The sequence below is a fragment of the Ammospiza caudacuta genome, chromosome 6, assembly GCF_027887145.1.
Source record: "Ammospiza caudacuta isolate bAmmCau1 chromosome 6, bAmmCau1.pri, whole genome shotgun sequence".
Taxonomy (NCBI): domain Eukaryota; kingdom Metazoa; phylum Chordata; class Aves; order Passeriformes; family Passerellidae; genus Ammospiza; species Ammospiza caudacuta.
In genome coordinates this window covers 50,432,557-50,445,140 of record NC_080598.1, presented here as the reverse complement: position 1 = coordinate 50,445,140, position 12,584 = coordinate 50,432,557, and the positions used below count along the sequence as shown (strand labels likewise).

The 12,584-nt window shown below is 40.4% G+C and overlaps 1 protein-coding gene across 1 annotated transcript in view; it reads left to right on the top strand.

Moving 5' to 3' along the window:
• Window positions 1–5: 5 nt before the first annotated feature.
• ITPK1 (inositol-tetrakisphosphate 1-kinase) overlaps window positions 6–12,584 on the top strand; it is a 151,227-nt gene continuing 138,648 nt past the window's right edge. The window contains exons 1-3 of the mRNA XM_058807929.1: window positions 6–98; window positions 1,163–1,233; window positions 1,417–1,521. The gene's annotated coding sequence lies outside the window, so the exon portion shown is untranslated. The remainder of the gene's footprint in view (window positions 99–1,162; window positions 1,234–1,416; window positions 1,522–12,584) is intronic.

Below are 12,584 nucleotides of genomic sequence, written 5' to 3'. Positions count from 1 at the left end.
GCTCGGGCGCGCGCCCCTCAGCGGCCGGAGTGGCCTCGCCCAAAATGGCGGCGTCGCCCTGAGGCCGCGCTCGGCTCCTCGCGGGGGACAGCCATAAAGTATGTGTGTGCCCGCCGAGGGAAGTAACAACAACGATAACTAAGGAGGTTACAACGGAGACTGAAACAGTCCAGCAAGTGGCAAACGTGAAGCCCCAGTATATGCTTATATATAAACATGACGTAGTGGGTTATTTATATCAAATGAAATTATCAGAAGATATTATATGCTTATTATGCCATAGCAACGGGGGCTGGGAACAGGTCATCTTTAAGGTCCATATGTCTCTATGGTCTAGTGGAGAAAAGCTTTTAATTACGCTAAAAGATGGTTTAAATTGACAGCACAATTACACACTCAGGTGTGTGCTATGGAATGACGGTGATGATTTTGGGAGAGTTTGTGAGAACGTGTTCGCCTGAATTCAGGAACTGGGACGTGAGCTCCGTTAATGCCGGTTAATGCTGAAACTTCATTGTGTTTGCACAGAAGTGAAATCTGTTACTAAATTGTATCATAAAGTCATGAGAACACTACACTTTCTTATTGTGAAAACAGCAGTGGCCACAATTCACTCTCATCAGGTCTCATTAAGTTGAAGGGGGCTAAAAAAGGATTTTAAAAGAAATGCCCAATAAGAAACAAAAGTTGCTAAAGCAATGACTTTTTTTGTTTATGTGTAAATACTTAGGACCTTCTGCCACTTTTCTTGGGGAGGTAGCAGGTGCATGTGACAAAGTATATAAGAGCTGCTGCTAAATCAAATCTGTGATGGATTATCCTGCTATGTTTGGTGTTTCAATGAAAAGCCTTAGAAGCTGGTGGTTTGGATTATAGTCAGGACAGCTGATGAAGAAATGCATGGAACTGCAGATATCAGTAGAGAAAAGGGACACTTGAGAGCCCACAAGAGTCAGAAATACAAATCCCCTGTAATAGAGCAACTTCATATTAAGTTGTATTGTTTTGGGTTTTGTTTTATGGTGTTGGGTTTTTTTGTTAGCTTGTTTTATTTTGGTGGTTTTGTTGTTTGGTTGGGGTTTTGGTTTTTTGTTTGTTTGTTTGGGTGTTTTGTTGTCGGGGTTTTTTTAATTATTATTATTGCTTTAATGCTTAATTGAAGGCCCCAAAGTGACACAAGATGGCGCCCAGAACCACAGGCAGAGCCAACCTGAGCAACGCCCTGACTCCCAGGTCAGAGATTTTACACTTTACTTCAGTTGAATGAAGATTTCATTATCTTTCCTGAATTTTAAATAAACCTAAATAAACCACTAAATTAGTGTAGTTCTGATGACAGATGTAGGTATGCTACATACAGGTAATTACGCCTGGAACAGTTCTCTCAATTAAATCCCATTCTTTCCATTCTTACAGGTGGTGAGGTCCCAGTTGATCTAAAAGTGAATCGAGCTCCTGTGTGGCTGACAGACCTTCCACTCAAGCATGGCTATATTGCATTTACTTATGTTGAGGTTAGAGGTAATGATGAACCAGTTTACTTTAAAAAACCCTCCTAGATGTCAAAGAGAAGGCTTCCAGTGCAAATTAGTATGTGACTGTGTGAATGTATGGCTTGGCAGTGGATACATGTGCTAAGTGTAAAGCCTGCATTTGCACTTGAGTTTCCTAAGAAGAATCAGTGAAATGTGGACCTTATTCCTAGTTAAGAAGCCTGTCTTTTCACTGAATGGTTGGAGTTGGAAAGAGAGAATGGTTTAGGATTTAACCTGCTTGTAAACCATGTAGGTTAGAAGACTCAACCAAGGGTCTTCTGTGATAAACATAAAGCCTGAGATTGTGGCTGTAAAGAGAAGGATCTAAAAAATTTGAAGAGTTATAACAATCACAAGCTGCCTTTGAAAGCTAAGGCATAACACCAGCGTGATTTGTAGTATTTTTGGGCTAGATCTCAATCTGTATAAATTCAGTGTTATGCTTAATTTCTGCCATAGTAAAGAAGGGTTCATTGGTTGGTTAGTTTTAGCAGCATTCCCCTGAGGGGGGAGGGAATAATACCAAAATTAGTAGAACAAGAAGCAACTGTTCTCAGCTTTAGACAAATTCCAGTCACAAGTGCTGGTAATAATAAGGGGAAAGAACTCATAACTCTGCATATTGAAATGAGAACATACACCTGGTGGGACTCAAAAGGGTAATATTCAGCTTGGGAAACCAGAGAAGATAGAAGTCTGCTGAATCCAAAGGAAATAATATTTTCTGAACAGAATCAAAGAATTAATCATGGGATTTTGCAGCATTAAAAAAGAAGTGTTTGACCTAGTTTTGACATGCAATGTATTTTTATAGAAATATTTGGTTTATTTTGAAGGTAAACAAGAGAAGCAATGGAGCAGCAAGAGCTGGCTGCTCCATAGAGGCAGGAGCCAAGCATAATAGCACAGGTGATGTCCCACAGCCTTGTAGGACACTGATTTGTGATTCATCTAGAACATCACAGTCCTGGATCTTTTCCTTCTTAATCCTAACTCTAAACCACACCTTTGGCTAGAGAACTCTTAGGATCCTTACAGACTGCATATATTTTTGGATGCCAAGGAAAAAACTCATGTGAATTTTTATCAGTGAGTGCATGAATGCCCAAGCCCAGTCCCACAGAGCCTGAGCAAGGCAAGCAGGGAACCCTGGATTCAGACAGGAATACAGAGCATCAGGCAGGAGCAAGGTCAAGATGTGAAGGCAGCCCACAGGCTAGGGTCAGATCCAGTAAGAACTAGGGTCAGACATCACCTAGCAATTGCCATGAAGGTCTGTACTGATAAGAAAAGACTGAGGGCAAGGTAGGAAGTCAGTCTGTGACTCCAGATCCAGATAAACATGGCTTGGCACAGCCATGGCTGAGCTGTGGACACGTGCTGATACAGGTCAGGCATGAAAGCACAGGGCTTGGCTGAACTGGGGCTCCTGAGCCCATGGCAGGGGTCAGGTGAGGATTGTTGGGGCCATTAAGGCCTGTTAGGATGCTCAGGATCCTGACAAACTACATAGGATAAATGAGAGTTGACAAGAGGAATCAGAAGGGTTAATTGTAATCTTTAAGTCAAACAAAGTTTTCATAACTCAGTATTAATAGAAAGTCTTTCCTAGGCTTAGATTTTGGCCAAAATAGAAAAGCAAAGGTAGAATACCTGAGATGATTACAAAACCAAAATTAGCTGGCTTTCCAAATGGAAGGCAGAAGCTGAAGGACAGAGTGCATCTCACATCCTTGTTGGTAGATCTCATGTTTATATTTAGCAGAGTTGTGGTAGGTTCTCACTGACAAGTAATCAAGAAGTGAGACTCTAATAACAGAGACATTTCTGTCAAGATGGCATTTGCCTTCCACTTTGTAGGACACTGATTTGTGATTCATCTAGAACATCATGTTCCTGGATCTTTTCCTTAATCCTAACTCTAAACCACACTTTGGCTAGAGAACTAGGATCCTTAGAGACTGCATATATGTTGGGATTCCAAGGAGAAAACTCGTGGGAATTTTTATCATGAGTGCATGAATGCCCAGTGTTTCTGCAGCTTGTAGCAGTTTCATTTATTAGATGTAGTTACAGTGAATTTTGTAGTATCCTGTTATGTTTCATGAATCTTTGATTTGTGTTTTAAACCTTTTGTTTTTTTCTTAAAATAAGGTTATAATCTTCTGAGTTCTTTTTTTTTCTTGGGTAGTTGTTTTGTCTATACTGCTGTCTTTCTTTGAATTTTTTTGTTGGATACACCTGTTTTGTTATAGAGTGTGGCACATTCATTTCGGAACATGCAAGAAACTTTTCTATAGGATTGAATTTTTATATTTTATTTTTTCTCATTTTAAATTGAAATAGTATATTTGCTTGGTTTGGCTACATTGACCACATGAGAAAGAGCTATTCAGTGAGGTGAATGGTGATCTTTATCACTTTTGACTTACTTTGTATACTTTGAATTTTTGGGACCTTAAATTACCTTAATCTTAAATTCTCAGTTCCTGAAATTCTGCTTCTACTGTTTGTTTTTTGGCAGCAGCCACGTCTGAGTTAAGCTTCAGGCAATCGTGTTATCCAGCTTCTTTGAATACCATCCATACTTTGTTCCTATTTGTAGAAATATTTATCATCTTTCCAACAAACTTTTTGATATTTACAAATGAAATAGTGATCTCACTCTCTCAAACATCCACAGTAAACATCTGCCAAAGGAGGAATTACACACTGCAACCCTTTGTCAATGTGCCTATAAAGAACTGAGTCTTTTATGAAGAAAGGCCTTGGTATTTTAGACAGAACTCTTCACTGCACTGGTGCTCCTGTTCATTACTTACCTCTGAATGCACACCTCATGGCTGCATTGTTCATTATTTACCTCTGTACACCTCATGGCTGCATTGTTCATTACTTACCTCTGAATGCACACCTCATGGCTGCATTGTTCATTATTTACCTCTGAATGCACACCTCATGGCTGCATTGTTCATTATTTACCTCTGAATGCACACCTCATGGCTGCATTGTTCATTACTTACCTCTGAATGCACACCTCATGGCTGCATTGTTCATTATTTACCTCTGTACACCTCATGGCTGCATTGTTCATTACTTACCTCTGAATGCACACCTCATGGCTGCATTGTTCATTATTTACCTCTGAATGCACACCTCATGGCTGCATTGTTCATTATTTACCTCTGAATGCACGCCTCATGGCTGCATTGGTCATCATTTACCTCTGAATGCACGCCTCATGGCTGCATTGTTCATTATTTACCTCTGAATGCACACCTCATGGCTGCATTGGTCATCATTTACCTCTGAATGCACACCTCATGGCTGCATTGTTCATTATTTACCTCTGAATGCACACCTCATGGCTGCATTGTTCATTATTTACCTCTGTACACCTCATGGCTGCATTGTTCATTATTTACCTCTGAATGCACACCTCATGGCTGCATTGTTCATTATTTACCTCTGAATGCACACCTCATGGCTGCATTGTTCATTATTTACCTCTGAATTACACCTTGTTCATTGTTTACCCTCATGGCTGCATTGTCTGTGCTAAAACAATTCCGGCCGGAAAGAGATAAAATCTTTGCTTTTACCTTCTCCTCTGCAGCCAATTACAAAGTGGCATCAAAGTTGAGCAAGAACTGACAAAACATACTGAAAGGATATGGGCAGAGGCGTTTGGTAACTGACTGTTCCTCTCTGTGGCATTTATTTAAACAGAGGACAAACACATTTTATGCAGAAGCAATGCAAATATTGATCTCACAGCTCCACTGATATGACCCAGCATTGTACTGGCCTAGGAGGAAAGAGAACTTGCAGAATTTTTGTCAAACCAGTTTACAGTTATAAATTGCATTTTAAAAAAACATTATTCATTACAATTTATTGTTTTTGATGAAATCCCCACAAATAATATAAAAACCACCCAAGTCCACTTCCAAAGCCACCATTAAACTCCTGAGAATTCTGCTTTTCCATGTTTTCAACTAAAGTAATCTCATACTACCAGAAAGGAACAGTTATTAAATTTCCATGCTGAGTTTGCTGCTGTCAATATATTCGGTCATATAAACAAGTTAACTGAAAAATGACCCGTGTTAAGAAGAAAAACAGAATCCTTCTGTCCATATAGATAGTCCAAGAAAAACATCTGACATCTCAGAGTGACTGCTCCATCCTCACAAGAGGAGTGATCTTTTTTTAAATTTCCACTAATTATCTCTCCTTCAGCAGTGCTTATGTGCAGCAAGTCAGTCATACCATAGAATTATTGTAGAGATTTAGTTATTGTCTCTTCTGAGATTCCCTATACCTATCTTGCTCTAGACTGTAAACTGTATGCAGCAGGCAGTATCTATATTTAGATTTTCCAGAAACATAACTTTCTTTCACTAAACAAATAGTGAAAGAACTCAGTTCAGATCAGGCCTTTTCCCAAGTTCAAAGGATCCCAACTTTTTTGCATAGACCAGGATGGAGGTTTGGAGGAGGTAGACAGCATAGTGTTTAAGATTTGCAGAATCCAAACTTTCAAAAATAAGAACAAAGACCAAAACAACAACAAACCAAAACCAAACAAACAAAAAACCAAAGAAGCTTCAAAACCCCAACAAAACCAAACCAAACAAACATAAAGAACTTTATGTGTGTGTCTTTTAGGAACCTCTTCCCTCTGTCCTGTTGGAGCTTAGGAATTATCCATAGTTGCTAACATTAAAATGTACTGCAAGAGGCATATGTGTAAGATATCCACCCATATAATGTGAGGCTTGAGAGGTTCTTAGTGTCAGAAATGTCTGCATAGATAAAAAAGCAGAAGTTGTCTGAGGCAATGGGAAATCACAATCAGAGGCAGGCTGGATGCCAGAAATACCTGATGGTTTATCCAAGCTCCAGACCTGTAGAGCACCTCATTTCTCATTGAAGTGCTCGATATCAGCTCAGCTGAGAGGGCCAGCACCAGAGGGGAGGCTTTCATACAAATAAACTGGAAGGAAATCTTCATCCTCATCAGTAAGGAGGGCTCCTGTTGTTGTCCTGTTGTTTATCTTTAGTGAAAGATAAAAGTCTGTTCACTGTAGCTGTGAAGCTTTTAAGTACTCACTTACGCTTTTACCTGAATTTGCCTTTTTCTGAAGGCCATGCTAGAGGTCTGTACCAGAAATCAACACAGAGATCCAGAATGACTTGAACATTCATACAGAGATATTAACAGCAGTTGATGGTTACTCTCAAAGGGAAAAATTCAATAATTTATCAGTAAGCAAGTATTTGCATTTAATTTAACAAAAGCACATTAAGCAGTATTTGCAAATCTTTAAAGCAAAAGTCATTATATTTTTTCCTTACTGTGCAGAATTTTTAAGCTGCTGCTCTGTGCTATATAAAATGAAATTTCAGTAATGCCTACTGTCATATACTCTGTCACATAATTCAAAGTGAATATTTAAATATCTCCAGCTTACCACATTTATTATTGCATTTGTTGGCATTCTTAAAGAGGGGAAATGTCCACTTCTCCACACAAATGTATGCTTGATTTGCCTTTCACCAACACAATGTAAACATAGTCCTTCCTCATAAAAACATGAAGGTACTGGGAGAGTAAAGAAATACACTACTATGAGACTGTAAGAATTGTAAGTACATCCAAATCAACCCCTTCTCCACATGAAAAATTATCTGGCTTAAATTAGTGTGTCACTGTAGGTGCATTTCTGCACTGCTTTGTTTAATCGGAGTTAGAGCACCTCCATTCTAAAATGATGCCTCTACACAGTGCAGGACTTGTTTGCCAGGAGTTTGTAGTGTTGTGGGTAACTGTTACCAGCTGAAGTGCTTCACCAGTGAATCCAGTGCATAAATGATGATGTTGCAATGGTCTGTGATGCAAACTTAAACCTATCCTGATCTGGGTGTTGAAGCAGAGGTTACCATTTCAAGGTTCTTTCATCTTCTATACTGTCACTCCTTTTTCACCAGCTAGAAATTATAATTCTCAGGTTGTTGGCAAGTTTTTGAAGTGCTAGTTCTAAGTGCTCTGGCAAAACAGCCTCTGAAGCAGTAGAAAATCTTTAGCTTGGTAAAATTAGGCAGCCTGATACTTTTCTGGAGTAGCTTCACACAGCAAAAATGCTTAGAGACTTGGTTAGCCAGCACTGCACTGGTGGGTGAAAACAGCCACCCTAACCTGAGGATCAGTGGAACATAAGGTGTAGATGCCCCTTCTCTGGAAATCTGCACAAATAAGGCCCCCAAAACCCCACCAATGTTAGCCAGCAACACAAGAGTTTTGTAACTGTAGTAGAGTCTGTGACAGCTGCAAGTTCTCCTTTCCCCAGCTGTGTGGAGAGATGGAAAACCAGTCTTTTGGGGCTATTGTCATTGATAGCAAGTGGAGATGATTAGCAAAGAGTTCAGGTTTGAATTCTCGCAAGACTGAGTAGGTGAGATCCTTTGACAAGACCCACATGTGTATTATTCTCCCCCACCCCAATCCAGGCTTCATCATCTTCAGAAGATGTCCTACAAATTGTGGTCAATCCTTCTGGCAGGCTCTTTTGGTTTGCAGAGTAGCCAAAATCTAACCTGAAACCACTATCAGCTTTACCCTCGAGACATCTGAGCTGACTCTAATTCTCTGGCTTATAAAACCATTTTCTTGAGAGAACTCTATAGTCCAAGTAGCTGAAAAATTGCTAAAGTGCTTGAAACACTTTTATGACAGCTCCTTGTCACATCCTGAGGTCCCTGCCATCTAAATGGTGGCATGAGGGCTTTCCTCTGGTTTAGGGTGTTCCTCCACCTGTCTGACTTCTCCTAGCAGGCCTCCGTGTAAAAAAGAAACCCACTTCATAGGCTTGGTGCAAATGGAGCAGAAATAACCACTACACAAAGTTCTGAGAGCTCAAGAAGAACATTCCTCTAACTTTTCCTCCATTTGATTTGTTTAGCTTGTTTTCCAAGTAAATAAAAGAGAGAGTGTGTATCTATCTGCATTTATTGCACAGTTTCAAAAACAAGTACATAGACCTCTTTTGGGCATTGAGCTTCTATATGTATTGGGACAGTTGGCACTTGGGTAATGATGAAGGGAATAGGTACAATGTTAGCTCATCCCCTAGCAAACAATGGGAATCTTCATAGGCACAGGTTAGGACAAACTTTTCATCCATGTGAAAAGCTTTCTTCAGAGGTCACACCAGAAACTGAGGCTCAAGGCAAGCAGTCTTCATCCATTCAGTCACTAACATTCCTTCCCCTCTCCAGAAGCTCTGAGAGAAGGGAATATCCCAAAGGGCAGGATTGGCATTGTATGTTCAACTCTAAAGGCTGCTCTTGTACATGTGATCCATTAATATGAAGCACAGAATTGGCCTGTTCAGAACCACTAGGAATATTTGCTGTGATCCTGCCAATGGAAGTGTCCCTTTTAGCTGTCAGAAAAGTGATTGGGAAGCAGTATCTGTGCAGGCAGCTCCAAAATGACACTCTGGGATTGTAACAAGTCCTGCATTCAGATGTGCTCATTGCCTAAGCTTTATTTACAGACTGTCAGGCACTGAGTATGTGAGATAATAAATTTAATAGCACAGTGATACAACAAGTATTAATGGAATTTATCATCTGTGCAACTACAAGTGTCTTACAGGGTCTAGGCAATCTAAAATGTCTGAAAGTTTGTGATTCTAAATGAGCTATCTATTTCACTTTACAAGCCTAAGCATCTAATAAATGCTCAGAGCTATAAGCAAATTGTGGTCTCAGTTGATTAATTCCAGCTCTTTTTGTTGATGGTGGTTTGGCTTGGCTTTTTTTTTTTCCTTTTTCCTTTTACATTACAGCTGATTAGCTCCTGTTTTCTAAGACTTGTCTCCTGAACTTCCAGTTCTTTTCTACATGACCTTCTTCTTTCAGAAGGGCATGCAGTAGGAGGCAGAAATGGGATGTTACAGGACAGAGTGTTGGTAATGTGGAGGAGATGCACATGTATAGTTTAATCCTTGTATATGAGACTGGTACTTGAGCAAAAGGGAAAAAAAAAAGCCTCTTTTGGTTATTGAGTGTGGGGATTAGATAATATTTCAGAATGCACTCTGAGTGGGAAAAAGCCAAGGATGGGGGATGACTGGTGGAGCAAGACAGGTTGTGTTCCTGCCTCTAGGAGAGTGGTAAGTAGGAGTCCAGTCAGTGCACCATTGGTGTGTAAGTATGAAAGGTTTGGGAGCACAAGAGGAACAGCACCTAACTCAAAGCAGGCTGTGCTTCTAGATTATCACCCAGAAGCATCTTGAGTTAACTTCAGGACAGTTGTGGCATGTCCAAAAGATCTCTTGTATGTCCAAGGGAAGCTCATTTTGGTTAGGATTGGGGTTGTTTCCAAAAGCTTTTCTACAACTTGTTGATGAAGCTTGAGTTTCTTCTGTGTGTCACTGACAAAAATGATGTGTTTCCTTCTGCAACATCCTCATATACTGGGGATACTGCCAGATGGATTTGGTTTGTTTGGGTTTCTTTTCTTTAATACACTATAGTTAGTTGGTTTTGGAATACTGCTGGCATGGGCTTTGGAAATGCTTTTCTCCATCTATTCTTTTTGCACTTGTAAGACTGTACATTGTGGCAGCTTTTGAAAAAGATGGAAATTGCTGCCCTTCCCAGAGAGGAAAGCCAGTATCTCCTGATGGGGCTGTACAAAATCAGCAAGCGCAATGGCCTGTGAACTGCTGGTGAACTCCAAGCATTTAACAAAACAGGAAAAGGGTCCTCAATCACTGGAGCCATGAGAAGAAAGTGCAAGTGATGGTGTGGCCCATTCCGGATTTGTATCTTTCCTGTTTTGTCAGTTTTAGCAGTTTAAAATGTTCAACTGTAGCCCCAAACAACTCATGGAAATGGAGAACCACTGGAGTGAGGACATGTTCTTTAGGTCACCTTGAACATGTCCTCACCAGGAGAAGCAAAGACAGATGTAAGCCAGCAAAATATGGGACAATAGTGGTAGGATTCATATATGTCCAGGTCACTTCATATGAATTTATATATATGAGTTATGTGTCCATGTCAGTCTGATTTACATTCATTATATTAAAATAGCTACTTTTTTTAAAATAATAAATTACAGCAATGCAAAATATGTGGTAAGATGGCTCATTTTGCTGTAAGCATGCTCCCAGAGTTGTTATAGGTACTTAAAACCACCTGATTAAAAAATCACAGCTATAAGCAGAATAACTCTCTTAGCATGAAACTGTTGGTGGAAAACCTCACTGCAGCCTAGTCCTTATCCAAGTCTCAATCCAAACCTTGATAAACTGTGAGGTCACCCAAATCCTTCAGAGAACAATCTTTCAGGATTTCCTTGCACATAAAGTTTGAATCATTTTAACTACACTGAAGCAACAACCAAAGTATATGTCTCCATATGTCTGCATTGACAGAGTTTGCATGAGCATTATTTCCACGGAGCTGCTTGCCATAGTAAAAGGCAAGAGAGCTACAGTAATGTAGCTGTGTGTCTGTGTCCACAGTTGGGTTTTGACTAGCAGAAGTTACTCAGTTTAAAAAATCTGCCCCAACTGACATAATTATACTGGCACAGGACTTTGTCATCTTTTGTCTTGGTCACATAGATTTTTTTTTTGTGGCTTTAAATTCTTTATTCACTGGTGAAATGCTTTCCTGGGCTTATACAGAGTCTGTCCCCAGCATGTTACATGACAAGCAAGCAAACTTGGCAGCCAGGCCTTTTCTTACTTTCCTGCAGCATACACATTCATCAGAGCTCAGGACAGAAAACTTTTTGAGCTTTAAAGTAAGCTTACTTTTTTACATAAAGTAAGATGTACCTTCTCATAAAGGTGATTTGCTTGCACTTTCAAAAAAACCCTTAGTTATCCTGTTTTCGTGGCTGGAACAGAAGAGATTGCTGTGCTCTCAGTGTGACAGGTGGCCATCTAAGCAGCACTCCATTGAGGCTGGTGCTAGCTCAGGAATCCTTGAATGGCCCTGCATGGGCTGGTCATCTGCCAGACATTGTTATTCTCTTTTTTAAGGTTTTTGAGCTTTTCTAGCTGAATTTCTTTCTTCTTCTGATCTCTAAAAGATTAGAAATACCAAAGAGCTGCAGGCAGTACTCAATAATCCTTCTTTTCTTTATAAAATCAGAATACTGAAGTATAAACTGCATAGGTTGTCAGGTGAGTGGGGGAGTAGAGGTGAACCACTCCTTCCCCATCCCTGCTGCTGCTGTGAAGTAGGATTGCCACCAAAAGAGACAGTTTGATGCCTTCTCTTCCTGGCTTCTTTTTTCCAACCCATTCACTGCCTTGTGCCACTATAACCAGGCAGGAAAAAGAATGGTGATACAGACTAAGGAGTTGGTTTAGGCTAAGACTGAAATACTGTTGGCAACTTCTGGGTTTGTTTAAGTCCGCCTAAGTTCCTGGCTCCCTTATTCTGTTCTTGCACAGCCACATAAGCACATGGACTGTCGTGAAGGAGGGTGTGGCAGAAAGTGAGAATAAATGTCAGCTTCTGGAGGGACTGTGGCTCTGAGCAGCAACACCTGATTTAGCTGTGTGTACAATAACTGTCTGATTTCCAGCTGGCAAGGCCTGATTTCCAGCTGTGCTCTCTCCACAGGCACCCAGTCCCTCAGAGCAGAGCAGCTGGGCAGCATCAGGTGCTAGAAGGGTCCCTCCTGGGAGCCATGACCAGAGCCCCACAATGGGCAGGTGTCCTGTGGCCCTTGGCAAGGGATAGCCGTGCTATGTTTGAATTCAAACATCAGAAATGAGCTTTCACCCCCAGGACTAACCTTCACTGATTTATCATTTAAAAGCTGCTGGCCAAGAGCACAGTCAGAAAAGTTTCCAGGCAATAGCTGCAGGTATGTGTTTTGCCAGAAATGGGGCAAAAAGCAAACATAAATTGTATAAACTTAGCTTCTGTCATGCACATCCTCTAGTGAACCGCTGTGAAAGAAATCTTATCTGTCCTTTTGATGAATCTTGCAATGATTAAGCAGTTGTAGAG